Here is a 13,931-nt window from a genome sequence, read left to right as displayed (position 1 = left end):
ATCAGAAGTTTTGGACTTAAAAAATGTTTCAGTCTGGAATTGGACAGATAGTGCAGGCTCATTTTATGGATAAGAAATAAGTTAGTTTCAGGAAAATGGATTGCCAGACACGAGTGGTATTGCACACCCAGAGGGGTGGCCAGGGCTGCCTGTGTGTGGACTGTCCCCAGCACAGCTCCTCGGCTCCCCCCTGCCCTGTTCACCTTGGCCCTGTATGGCTCTGTCTAGGTGGGATTATCTTCCCCACAGGGGCCACCGATAAAGAAGCACTCTATATATTTTTAAGAATTGAAATCAGAGGGCAAATGGGGTTTCTCTAACTTTGCAACTAGCTTTATTGCAATGCACTTCCCCCACAAAGGGAGCTGCATCCTTGTTCTTTTCTTTAAGAAATACTATGAAAAAACCCAGCTGACCAGCCTGCGCCCTGGGAGGCTGGGGCTGCTCTCTGTGTGCCAGGCCCTGAGCCGAGCATTCCATGTGCATCACGCCTCATTTATCCCCCCCCCAGAAACCTTGGGCAAGGGAATGCTGCTAATCCCAGTGCATGCAAAGGGAAGCTGAAGAGAAATTTAGGAACTTGCTCAGAGATCCTTTTCACTTAAACAGAGGAGTTGGGATTCAGATCTGGGTAGTCCTTGGCTCCAAGGCCCAAGACCTCAACTGTTGAGTTGAGATTTTTATTTATTTATTTATTTATTTTTATTTATTTATTTATTTTTGAGATGGAATCTCACTCTGTTGCTCAGGCTGGAGTGCGGTGGCACGATCTTGGCTCACTGCAACCTCCGCCTCCTGGTTCAAGTGATTCTCCTGCCTCAGCCTCCCAAGTAGCTGGGATTACAGGTGTGCACCACCGCACCCAGCTAATTTTTTATATTTTTGGTAGAGACGGGGTTTCACCATGTTGGCCAGGCTAGTCTCGAAATCCTGACCCCAGGTGATCTGCTTGGCCTCCCAAAGTGCTGGGGTTACAGGCATGAGCCACTGTGCCCAGCCCAAGCTGAGATCTTGATACTCCCTCTGGAGTGTCCTTGGTCATGCAAGGCAAGGCCTGGGGTCCCTTCGTTGCTACCTCCTTGCCTCCCTTTGACCCTCACCTTGTGTATTCCCCCTTTCTCTCCCCGGCTCCATCTTGCCTCAAAAGACGAGTAGAGAAGATGTTCCCTCCACTGCTAGGACTCCAGCCTCTAAGAATGTAGGTCCCTGTTTTTATCCAGGGGTGCATCTGGCAGATTGCCGTTCCTTGTTATGCCCTCTGAGAGCCCGGTAGGCAAAGCGGTTTCCTATGTGCCTCCTTCATCTTGCTGTGTCATGCTCGCTCCTGTCAGCCTCTCCCCTGGATCCAGGCCCTGGGCCCATGTGGGCCCTTCTGGGTCCCTCATGTCTAAGATACCTGGCTCGAGCAGCTGCCCAGATATTTGTTGAGGGAAGGAATGAGGGAATGGACAGACGCCTCTGGAGACCTGCAGTGGCTTCAGAAAACAAGGACAAGGGTTCCAGACAGAAGAGGAAGGAATGGTTGGAGCTGCCCAGGAGTCAGGGTGGGCGTCACTATTGATAAATGCACAGACGGTGACTGGACAGAGTCTCGTCACTGTGGGTGGGTCTTCACCAAGTCCCTGTTGATAAGCTGCTGTTACATGCAGTCTTAGTGAATCAGCCGTGGAGGGGACCATCCGTCCTTCCATCCCTGGAGTAGGATGATCTGTCTTCTCTTACCCTCCTTTCAAGCAATTACTTCTCATCTGTAAATTAGTGCTGCTGAAGTTTTACTTTGAGTATGAAAGTTCTGTTGAAATCATTTATTGGCAAATATTCCATAAGCCACAGATGTTAGTGCAAATGGGATGGAGAGAAAAGGCAATGTAGTGCCTCCCCGATAGAGTAGAAACTGTGGCCAGCAAGGGTGCAGAGATGGGCTGGGACCTGGTCCCCTGACTTCTTAGCATACAGCTTGCCGGAGAAATCCCAAATGCCATTTTTAAAGAGCCGTATGAAAATTGCACAAAGTCTATTTTTAGTTTACAAGCCAAGATATGCTTTGCAACCGGGAAAGGATGTCCCTCAGTTGTATTTTGGTGAAGTCATGACAGCTGCCTCATCAGTAGCTTCTTCATTTTTAATTACCAGCGTGGGGTTGAGTCACAGAAGCAGAATGACAGTGCATGTTTCTCTGCGCCTGGTTTTAATTGATGTGATTGAGTTGGAGCATTGATGCAGCTGGATGAAAGCTTTCTGTATCCTCATGCACTGGGAGCTGCCGACCTCAGCAGGGCAAGCTGTCACAAGGCCAGCAGCATAGGAGCTTGGTCACTGTGCCACCTGGTCAGCAGGCCTTTGAAGCCATCATTTGGGATAGGCTCCAGGATAAAAGGAAGCTGAGCTTGCATGGTGTTTGGCTGACACTCTCACCACCCATGACTGTCAGTCCCGGTCAGGTGACTCTGGCCGTCCCTGAGATGATTGCCACCTCCTTCCTGTGTCCTTGTTCCCTTTAAGGGAAACCACACAGTAGAGAGGGGCCAAGGATGGGAAGCGCTTTCCGGAGCTAAGAGCTGTTAATAATCACAGCTGGGCAGCACTGCCGTGCTTGGCTGTGCCTTGGGGTCGGCTATGCCTTCTCCCTCTCAGGCCTCCAGATGCTGCTGGTACACTGGAGCCATAGTCCCAGCATCCTGAGTGACACAAGAGAGGTGGGAAAGGTGGGGACAGAATGCAGAGGAGAGTTTTTTGTTTGTTTGTTAGTTTGCTGTGGTCAAATACACATAATAGAAAATATATCATCTTACCTGTTTGTAAGTATGTAGTTTGGGGCATTTAGTATTTTCACGTTGTTATGCAACCATCACCACTGTCCATCTCCAGAACCTTTTTATTTTCTCAGACTGAAACTCTGTACCCTTTTATTTATTTATTTATTTATTCATTCATTCATTCCTTCATTTTTTGAGATGGAGTCTCGCTCTGTTGCCCAGGCTGGACTGCAGTGGTGTGATCTTGGCTCACTGCAACCTCCGCCTCCTGGGTTCGAGCGATTCTCCTGCCTCAGCCTCCCAAATAGCTGGGATTACAGGTGCACGCCACCATACCCGGCTAATTTTTGTATTTTTGGTAGAGGCGGGGTTTCACCCTGTTGGCCAGGCTGGTCTCTAACTCCTGACCTCATGTGATCTGTCCACCTGCCTCGGCCTCCCAAAGTGCTGGAATTACAGGCAGAAGCCGCTGTGCCTGGCCTGAAACTCTGTACCCTTTACACACCAACTCCCCACTCCTCCCTCCCCCACAGCCCCTGGCAACCACATTCTGTCTCTATGAATTTGGCCATTCCAGGTACCGCATACAGGGAGAATCGTTCAGTATTCGTCCTTAGTGCCTGGCTCATTTCACTGAGCACAGTGTCCTCCAGGCTCATCTGTGTTGTAGCATGCATCAGAGTTTCCTCCGTTTTTCAGGCTGAGCCATATTCCATCGTGTGTCCCTGCCAGGTTTTGTTGATCCACTCAACCAGCCACAGACACCTGGGTTGCTCCCACCCCTTGGCTTTTGTGGAAAATGCTGCTGTGAACACGGGTATGCAGATATTTGTTCAGAACCCCGTTTTCACATCTTCGGGTACAGGAGGTATATATTTTCAAGTGAAAATTTGAAGATTAATTTTTCTAGAATTCCTTTTGATTTCCCTTGGGATAACTTGCTCTCAAGTGATGGTGTTTTAGGTAGTAAACTGTGAATTTCCCACATTTCTTTCATAAAGACAAAATCTTATTTTAAAAAACCTTGTAGCCTCCTCCAACATGACCTCCCTTGGTCCAGTAGCCATGAGCTGCAGCCCAGCACTGACCCTTGTTTCTGGGGAGCCCAGGAGGGGGACTGGCAGGAGCCAGACGGGCTCCCCCTGACTGCCTTTGGTGCTCAGTGCAGTTTGTTCTCTGATCCATGATGTAAGCAGCATGCCCAGGTGTGCTGTGCACAGCCTTTGGTGCTCAAGGTCACAGACACAGTCCACTCTTCACGAGCAGAGCTGCCCTGTGCTGAGAGTAGACCTGGGCTCGTACCGGAGCCTCTCTCCCCTGGAAAATTCTCTAGATGAGACGAGACTTTCTTGAGGATAAGGCACCCCCTACTTCTCGCATACTCAGAAAGAAAAAAGTAAACAGTGGGCCTCCTCAAGTTGGGAAAGTCTCAACCAAATGTCTCGATCCCCACCTTCCAGGACGACAGGCTGCCTGTAGCCTGCAGGCATGTGTTAGGCAGGCTACACGGTGGTGGTAACATGTACAATGAGTTGCCATTATTAAAAACTCGGGAGAGCGCATGTCGGATCCGAATGCTGGCTTCTCTGGAAGAGTTCGGGAGATCTCGCAGTTCTGGGTTCCTGGAGCCTCCGCAGGCTCACCTCCTCCCTGACATGGGGTCCCAGGCTGGGCCCTGTGGGCATCGGGGGTACCTCACCCAACTAGAGAGGCCAAACATGGCACAGGGAAGTTAGCGAGCAGCAGGGAGATGTGGCTCAAATCCATTCCCACTAACACATCAGCTGCACAGGGGCAGCCTGCGGGGAGCAGGGGCGTGTGCTCTGCCTGGGGGTGAGGTATGGGCTCTGGGCACATGGGGCAGGGCCAGGCCTCAAGCAGCCTCCCTACCCCAGAGGTCACCTGCCCTTGAAATACACCTCATTTTCTGTCTCTTTTACAAAATAATTCCTGGATCCCACGGGCCCTGCTTTGATGGGAGGAAGGAATGGGGCAGCTCTGAGAAGCAGTCTGTCGCTGCTTCTCAGCATGGGCTTAGAGAAAGAGTTTTGTCTTCAGTTTAGACCATACATTCTTTAAGCTTTATTTGGGAAAGGGGCTAAAAGGTCTGGTTACCTTGTTTTATTACAATCAAAAATTTCTTTTACAATTTTTTGAAACAATCACAAACTTATAGAAAAATTGAATGCACAGGGCAAAGCTCATCTGACCCAGTGCAGAGAACCTGGTGACCCCGGCCCTGCCAGCCCCAGTGCTCCAGTGTGTCCTTTGCATAAACAAGGGCTGTGTCTGCAGAACCGTGCAGTGCAGCCACGGACACCAGGGAATTACCACTGGTCTTTATCAATTGTAATGGCCCCTAATGTAGTAACATGTTCCATCTGTCCTCTGTGGGTAACCAATCTGCCATGTCCTCTGTCTTCACTTTCCCTGAGTGGGCACCCTGGTTATCTGCCTGGACTGACATCTGGAGTAGCCTGTTCTCACCCGTAGCCCCACGGGCTGCGATTCCACGTTCCCCCATGTGAGCGCCCTCCTCACCTTCTGAGTTGCAGCAATGCCTTGTTCTGCGCCACCCCAGATCTTCCCACCCCACACACACCATGTTCTTCCCCATATGATGACTTTAGACTGGAATTTTTCAGGAAAAAGAAGAGTTTTACAGCTTATCTTAAAATTAAAACAAAACAAAACAAAAATGAATACTCAAGAGGCATTGGATTTAGGAATCTGGTAAAACAACTAATTCCAGACAGCCATAAAGAAACCTGTAACCAGGAAATGATTTAAAATGGAGATCTTCAAAGTCAGGATTGTAGAGTTTTTTCAGGTAGCTTTTTGTAGACATTGAAAATATAGGCCGAGGCCACATGCAGAAATTAAACGTTCTCATCCGAAGCCGGACCATTTGGTTTGGCGACTTAAGGGAAGAGAAAAATGAAGTTTGCTAAGTAAGAATTAATGATTTCTCAGGAATTTTTAGGATGTTGAACAGCTTAATTGCATAGTTTGGGTGGATATGTGTTGAAGAAAGTAATTTTAGGAGACTGGGAAATTGTGCAATCATCTTAACTTGGGTCAGGATTGTAATTATTGCAATAACAGAATGTTGCTATGTGTATATGTGACTGAAATGGGAAGCAGTTTTTTAAAAATGCTTTAAGAAATAACAACAAAATGTCCCTTCTCTCTCTCTCTCTCTGGACTTCCTTAATTATAAATACCAGGTAATCCAGTGCTGGCTAAATATAGGTCCAGTGGTCATCTATATTTATAACGTTTTTTTCAGGCGGAAGTCACTAGAGCAATACAGAATTAATTTGGTGTGTAGGTTTTCATAGAGTCTAATTAGTTGTGTTTTTCTTAAGCAAACCAACCGGGATCAATAACATTATATAACTGAACTCAGACGACCATGACTTTTAGACATAGACTCTTCCCAGAAAGCCAAGGCCCTCGGCAGATGCCGGCCCTGAAGACAGACAAGCGGCTCCGGAAGCAGGCACGCTGCAGCTGCGGAGCGGACGGGGTTTGGAACATCTGTTTCCAGCCAAGGGCAGGCTTTGGGAGTGATAAAGTACAGTTTTTAAAGTCAGAAGCCTCATCTACAGTCCATTCATCACTGAGGCCTTGAATTGAGACATCCTGTGGCTGCTTATCAGCTGTTCCCGTGTGGAAGGGTTTGGCTGGGCTGGCCTGGGGAGGTGGGGTGGGGATTTTGCAGACTTACCAAAGTATGCACTTAGCCGACCCACCCCCACCAACAACGCAGCCTGCTCGAGGGCTACGAACTGCACCTGTGTCTGCAGTCACGTCCGTTGGAGAGCTGAGTGGGCGGGTGGACCTTTGGAACTATTTGATGTCATTTGGGGTAGATTCGGCGTGCTTCTCGGTGACTTTGCTGCCAATTAAACATGTAAAGTAGATTGGGCTTTCCTCCTCCATTCCTCAGGATCTTCAAAAAACATTTAGTCTTTTCTGGCAGAGTGAACCCGAGCTGGCAGCGCCCACTGAGATTTTGTTTGAAGCCAGCTACACTCACATTTAAAGAAACGACATGATGGGGGAGGCCCTTTCTGTAAACCCCAAGCCAGGCCTTTCCCCTCGTGACGGTTCCTACCCCTCCCTTGTGTGGCCCTGCAAGCCGCTTCTGCTGGTCCACACCTGCGCCCGAGAGTTCTTCTCATGGCTGGTGCGTGCCATGAATGAAGGGCACTGGCCAGTGGAAGGGAGTGCCCGGCCGGGCCTTGCCTGCCTCAAGTCCTCAGACCAGAGAGGCCAGTGGGGGTCTTGCCCAGACCATACAGCCGGGAGGTGGTCTGCCTGGCTCCATAGCCTCCTCCCGACCTCACAGCTGTCCTGGGACAGGGACTGAGAGAGAGCTCAAAGACAGGACAGCAGAGCCCGGGCCAGAAGGCACTGGGGGCATGCTCACCCCGCCTCTGGATGCGGGGCCTCACTGGACAGCTGGACACAGATGGGATGGGGGGAGACCTGTGTATCCTCCCAATGTCATTTGGAGACAGAAGTCTGTTCATTTCATCAGGCAGATTTCAAGCTCCTCTGTGTTCCAGACACAGCCAGGCCCTGAGGATTGACAGACAACATAGCTCCTGCCCTTGAAGGCTTATGGTGGAGGGAGGGAGGACAAAGGGTGTCATAGCCATGTCTGGGCATACAGGGCCTGGGAGGCCTGAGAGGGCTTCCTGGAGTCAGTGACAGCCGAGGGGATGGTTAAAAGCAGAGTAGGAGTTGAGGGGACTTGAGCAAGCACAGGGGTGTGAAACGGTGAGTGAGGGCAGGGCCCCTTACACTGGATGACAGAGACCAGTGTGGGCAGGGCCAGGCCTGTGGCTGGAGAGGGGTCCTGGCCGGTCGTGTACTCTCTGAGACAAGGAGGAGTCAGGGTGGGAGTGTCAGTGCGGTGGTACGGGAGAGACTAAGAGGCCAGCGAGGGTCCAAGCAGAGGGGTGGGGCTGCCCGCACTAGGGCTGGTGCGATGAGGGGAGCGGGTTTGGGAGCCGTTAAGAGCCCCCTTTGGGAAGGTTTGGTGGTGGCTTTTACCAAGACAAGGAACGCCTCAGGAGGAAAGGTTTGGGGTGCAGGATGGCGAGGGTGCAGTGTTGTTGATGCTGCTCTGGCGTGGTGGAAGTTATGAGCTGACCTAGGGGTCCTGCCAGGAGCCGGTGGATAAAGATGGTGCAGATCCGGCCCAGCCCCTGGAGGACTCAGCCATTATGGGGCCATGTGCTTGGGACCCACTTAGGCGGGAGAGGCTCCCCAGAGGAGATGATGCTGAGCTGAGCCTGGAAGGACCCAGGATTGGTTGGCAGGAAATGAAGAAACAGCCTTCTGGGCCTGTCTTCTCGGTATCTCATGCAGTTCCCGGATACAGCTCAGCTTCTCCCGCAGAGGATTTCAGAACCCACCTCCCCAGTGGCTGTTCAGACCTCTGGAACCAGAACGTCCATCTGGGGCCAAGCCCCCACCCACATGGGGTTGCTCAAGCTACTCAGGTGAAGCTGACATGTACGAAGGTGGCGAGCCATAGATCTGGAGTTCTGAGTTAGGGCAACCCAGCAGTGGCCCCAGGAGGCTCACTCGGATGTGAGAACTGTGGGAAAACCAAGGACCTACCTGGTATGTTTCAGAGTCATTTGTTTATGAACCTTACATAAACACACACACCTGGATATGTATATACACGTGTATATGCACAGATACACACACACACCTGAATACATATGCAGTTGGCTGTCTTTATCCACGGGTGCCACATCTACACATTCAACCAACCTCAGGTCAAAAACATGAAAAAAAAATGTATGGTGGATGTAGAAACTATTTTCTTGTCATTTTTCCTTAAACAATATAGTATAACAACTATTTCCACAGCATTTACATTGTATTAGGTATTATAAGTAGTCTAAAGATGATTTAAAGTATTGGAGGATGTGTGTAGGTTGTATGCAAATATGATGCCATTTTATATCAGGGACTTGAGCATCTGTGGATTTTGGCATCTGCAGGGTGGCCTGGAACCAGCCCCCCATGGATGCCAAGGCATGACTGTATACATATATATACATCTGTATACAAACACTTGCACATCCATATACATATGCACACACACACACCGGCATACGTATACACGTGTGTACTACAATCACACATTCTATACATCCACACATATGCACACACACTCGTATACAGACATAATGGAATAATATGTACATGAAACATAATATAGGCCTCCCACGATTTCCTTATTGAAATGAAGGAAAGTGCACACATGCTGAGGGTACTGGTTCTCTGGGAAAGAACCTGCCGCAAAGGAAAAGGACCAAGGTGCCTGAAATTCCCCATGGTAACTAACAGTCTTAACCATGCCGAGAGGCAGAAGGTTCAATGGTGAAGAATCCTGACTGTTCATTGACTAAATGAATCTTGAACAGTTTCACTGCTCTGTGCCTCAGTTTCCCCATCAGTCAGATGAGGATGGTCATAACATCTACCCCCTACAGTTGTTATGAAAATCAAGCTTATTAATTCATCTGAACTCCAAGCTTGCTGCCTGGAATGGGGCATGTGCCCAGCAAGCGTCAGCTGTTGTCATGAGCCAGGGGCACTCGGTAATAGTGAGGATCTCTGGCTGGGGGACAGGTGAAGGAGGGGGAATTGCTGTTCCCCACTAACTCTGTACCCTTTTGTACCTTCCATGTTTTGTATCATGTGCACATATTACCTATATTTTTTTAAATGTCAGAGCATCTTGTTAAAGAGGATTACACTACATTAAACTCTCTTCACTGTGAGTTCTTTGATCTCATTCCTTCCAGTGTTCTGGTCAAGAACATTTAGCAAGGTTTGTAATGATGTTCTAATGATGTTATCAGTTTGATCAAGTAATGCATATAATCGCCTATCAATGTTGAGTAAAGAAACATGAGCACCCTGTATTCAGCAAATTGTTTATTTTCTTGAATGGTGCATGAGACGGGCTCTAATTAATTCATTGTGAAGATACCACGGGCACGAAAGAGAACAAGAACGTATTTAAATTTCATGTTATGACATTACAAAGACAATGCCTTGTGGACTAGCAGTCAGATTCATTGATGAAGAGCAGATGGAGGTCAGGGGAGGACACGGGGCTGAGCAGGACTGGGACGCAGCCTGGGATGGTGGAGGCAGCGCCTCCCTTCTATAATCGAGGGAAGGAGGAGGAGGCTGCCGGGGCCCTCCGACAGCGGCAGTCCGTGGAAGCCACCGCTCCTGATTCTAAAGGCGGGCTGCTCAGGCACCGGCTGGAGAAGCGGTGTGTAGTCGATGAGCTGTGAGCACGGGAGCAGAGCCAGCGCCTGGTGTGGACACCGTCCGAGGCCACAGCCAAGCAGCAGCCACCCAGGACATCCAGGCTGCTGAGCAGGGAGGGACACGTGCCATCAGGGCAAATGCCACATAAAGAAAGAACCTCACTTTCCCTGGAAGATGATTTAGAATTTTGTCTTTAGGCTGCCCCCTTCCTGAGTCCACCCCTGTCCATTTGACCCTGAAGAGGTCCTAAAAGTGTGGCAGTCATCTTAAACCCTACTCGTGTATCTATATGTCATTTAGTATCAAATTTTGTCACCTGCTTGTCTGTGAGCAGAATGGGGAGGCTGCTGGTTTAGGAACTGGGAGCCCCACAGTGTGACATAGTCTTAACCTCTCTGGGCCTCAGTATACTCATCTGTGAAATGGGGACATCTCTGTGGGTCCTTGTCACACCCTAATCTGTGAGTCAGGGCCAGAGGGCAGCCAGGTGTCCTTCATGTTGAACCAGGCCAGTGGCCACATCCCCACAGGTGACCCTGCGTGAGCCTGGGGGCCTCACAGCCTGGCATCCTGTCCCCCTTCCCCATGAAGGCACCCAGAGATGTGAAGGAACAGCCTCCCTCACTGGGGAGGGGCAGGACCTCCTTGTACCTGGGGTGGACCCTGCTGTGGTACGTCAGATGAGAAGCCTAGAAGGGCTTAGGTGGGTGGGGAGGATGAGAGACAGCAATGGCTGTATCAAACACAGCATCATCCGGGCCGACGAGACTTTCAATGGGCCTGTGTTCCTGGGCAGCTGCTCCTGCCTCCTGCTGTGTCACCTTTGATTCTCTCACTGGTTTTGCCCGTGATGAAAACCTCACACTCCTGACCTGGTGCCTGATGTTGCAAAGGGAGGGCAGAGGGCAGGACCACATGAGTCAGACAGAAGAACGGGGCCTCTTGGAGCATCTGACAAGGAGGTTTATGGAAAAAGCACGTCTCAGAGACTCAATGAGATGCTGAAAGTCTAGGCTTGCAGCCGCACCTGTGTTTGAGTCACTCCGTGTATGGACCGCCACTTCCCAGCCCTAGAGAACCCTTGCTTGACATCAGAGACTTTGGTGAACTCCCCAGATACTCTCAGCAGCAAATGCTGTACATCACAGGCTGGCAGCCTTTTCTGTTTCAAAGTTCACATATGAACTCTTTGATCCTCGTGGGCTCTAGGGTCTCTGTTGCAACTACTCAGCTCTGCTATTGTAGTAGGAAGGCAGCCATGAACAGTAGGGAAAGGGTGGGTGTGGCTATGTTCCAAGAAAATTTATCAAAAAACGGTAGGTGGATATATACCCAAAAGAATTGAAAGCAGGGACACGAACAGATATTTGTACACAGCAGCATTATTCCCAGCAGCCAAGAAATGGGAGTAATCCACGTGTCCATAAATAGATGAATGAATAAACAAAATGTGAGGTGTGCAGATAACGGAAGATTAGTCAGCCTTAAAAAGCAAGGAAATTCTGACACATGGTCCAACACTGATGAAACATGAGCACATTATGCTGAATGACATAAGCCAGTCACAGAGGACAAATGTGTGATTCCAGCTTCTTCTGCAGCTGGCTTTGCAAGGGCAGCCTTGGCTGGTGTCCCCTTCTCCCCTGCAGTGGGAGCGTCCCTCCCCGGCCCCCCAGCTCTCATGCTAGGCAGGACATAAGTGTCCAAACAGATGGAGTTCTGGCCGCTGCTGCCTCCAGAGGTAGTTGGCCTGGTCAGCATTCTGGGGACTGTCTGTGCCTTTCCTGGATCGTTCGTGGAGAACAGTTCACATCAGCCCCGACCCAGGGGCCTTTGCAAAGGACAGTCATGGCGGCCCCGGGGCAGGGGGCTGGATGGCTTTGGGACTGGCCTTTGAGGGGAAAGGTGGCTTCCCCAAGCCTGGCTTAGCTGGTCAAAGGCCAGGTGCTGCCCTGAATGGCTTCCAGGGCCCCCCTGACATGGGCCTGCTAAGGGTCAGCACTGCTGCAATTAGTCTCTTTGCCAGCAAGTTTTATTCAACTCTTAGTTCCTCCATGTCCCTGACTGGGAATTGACTCGAATGCCCAGAGTTAAAAGACCAAAAGTTATGTAACGTCTCCCAGGGATGATGGCAGCTTATGAGCAAACATGTTGATTAAACACTGCAGCAAGTTGAGACTCTGTGATTGCCTCCGTAGCTAAATAACAGCTCTAGTGTGGGTGAGGAGGAGCCTTTTGACACGTGTGGCAGTTAACTTTGTTGAAGAAGTGAGCAAGGTGACTTATCTGTAGGAAGAAAAAGTGCTTGTGAGCAAAATGGGGCAGAAATAATGAGGTTTATGATGGCAGAAAAATGTGAGAATCAGAATTGCGGAAAACCGTGTATCGAGCACTTACTGCCTCCCTGCTGGGTCTCTGCTGGCTCTTTCACACGTAAATATTGCGTTCAAATTTCGGAGCAACCCTTCAGGGTGGTGGTTATTAGTCTCATAAGGAAACTGAGAGAGGGTAAGCCCAGGTCACCCAGAGGGAGGGGTCACATTAGATGCAGACCTGGATTTGGCCAAAAGCTAAAGCATCCCAGACCCAGAGAAGGGAGTGGAGGAGCCCGAGAGAGAGTCCCAGCTCCCAGGACCACCAGCATTTGCTGAATGCCCACTAGGTTCTAGACACTCAGCTAGGCTCTATATAGGTGATTCCTATTGATTCCTCATGACTGTCTTCGTATTTGATGTTCTGTGGTTGTAAGCAACAGAAACACACTGGAGCAAGCTGAAGTAGAAAAGGGAACTCTTTATTTCGAGGACAAAGTGGTGTCTCCTAAACCCACGAACAGGAGACAGCAAAGCTGCCAGGGTTGCCGGAAAGGAGAACTGAAGGGAAGTAAAGGGGCTGGGAGGCTCTCTCTTGCACTCCTGCCTTATCTTCTTGTGTAAAGATATGAAAACGGCCACTCACAGCATCCAAGTCCCTCCAGGTCTCCACCTGGGCCAGTCAACTCTGTTGAGGTCAGACTATAGCAGACTAAATGGCTCTGAATGAGGTGGAGGCAGCCAAGGAGGTGTGAGTCGGGTAGGCTTTAGTCCTACTTAACTTTTAAAGGTAAGTACCTTTATCCCCATTTTACACATAAGGAATTGAGATTCCCATGAGTCAAATGTCCTTGTCCAAGGTCACATGGCTAATCTTGGTGGAGGGGTAGGAAGGGTTTGGACCAAATCGATCTGACTCAAAACCCATATTTGTAATCATCATATAGAACTGCTGTAGAGGACATTAGTCTTAAATTTACCCTTTAATCAAGCTAGAAAAGAAACCAGGATGGTTTAGCCTGAGAAGATCAACTTGAGGGTCTGTATGATATCCAGTCCATCTTGATTTTAAAATCCTTTTTGGAGGATGGTGATCAACTAGCCCTTCTCTACAGCCAAGAAGCAGGCCTCCGATAACAATGTCCCCATGCTCGAGCCCGGACAGACGTGAGGACAAGCTGGTGCTACAGCGAGGGCCAGCCCTTCTTGAAAGTCAGGGGCTGGGGCACAGGGCTGCTGTTGGTTCCATCCGGTCCTCAAGCTGAAATCTGTCCTGACAAACTGCCCCTGGCAGAAAATTGGGACACCTCGGGGGTTTAGATGTTCTCATCTGACCCTTTCACAATCCCCAAGCAGATGGATCCATGTGTTTTCTTTGGCTGTCCTGTTGCACTGGAGAGTGAGTGTTCATTCTTCGATATTTCAGTTTACCCATGGGGTGGAGAGGATAGGATTTGTTTATAAATGAATGTTTCGGTGTAGACCTGACTTGACACCAACTTAGCTACTTCAGGGATTCTTGGCCCTAAACGAACATTCATTTCTG

At 49.7% G+C, this 13,931-nt stretch overlaps 1 protein-coding gene across 8 annotated transcripts in view; it reads left to right on the top strand.

Moving 5' to 3' along the window:
- PCSK6 (proprotein convertase subtilisin/kexin type 6) overlaps positions 1–13,931 on the top strand; it is a 198,027-nt gene that overhangs the window by 32,685 nt on the left and 151,411 nt on the right. The window lies entirely within an intron of this gene.

Source organism: Pan troglodytes, chromosome 16 (genome assembly GCF_028858775.2).
Source record: "Pan troglodytes isolate AG18354 chromosome 16, NHGRI_mPanTro3-v2.0_pri, whole genome shotgun sequence".
NCBI lineage: Eukaryota > Metazoa > Chordata > Mammalia > Primates > Hominidae > Pan > Pan troglodytes.
The sequence above is the reverse complement of the archived record's forward strand: the minus strand, read 5'-3'. Positions and strand labels throughout refer to the sequence as shown.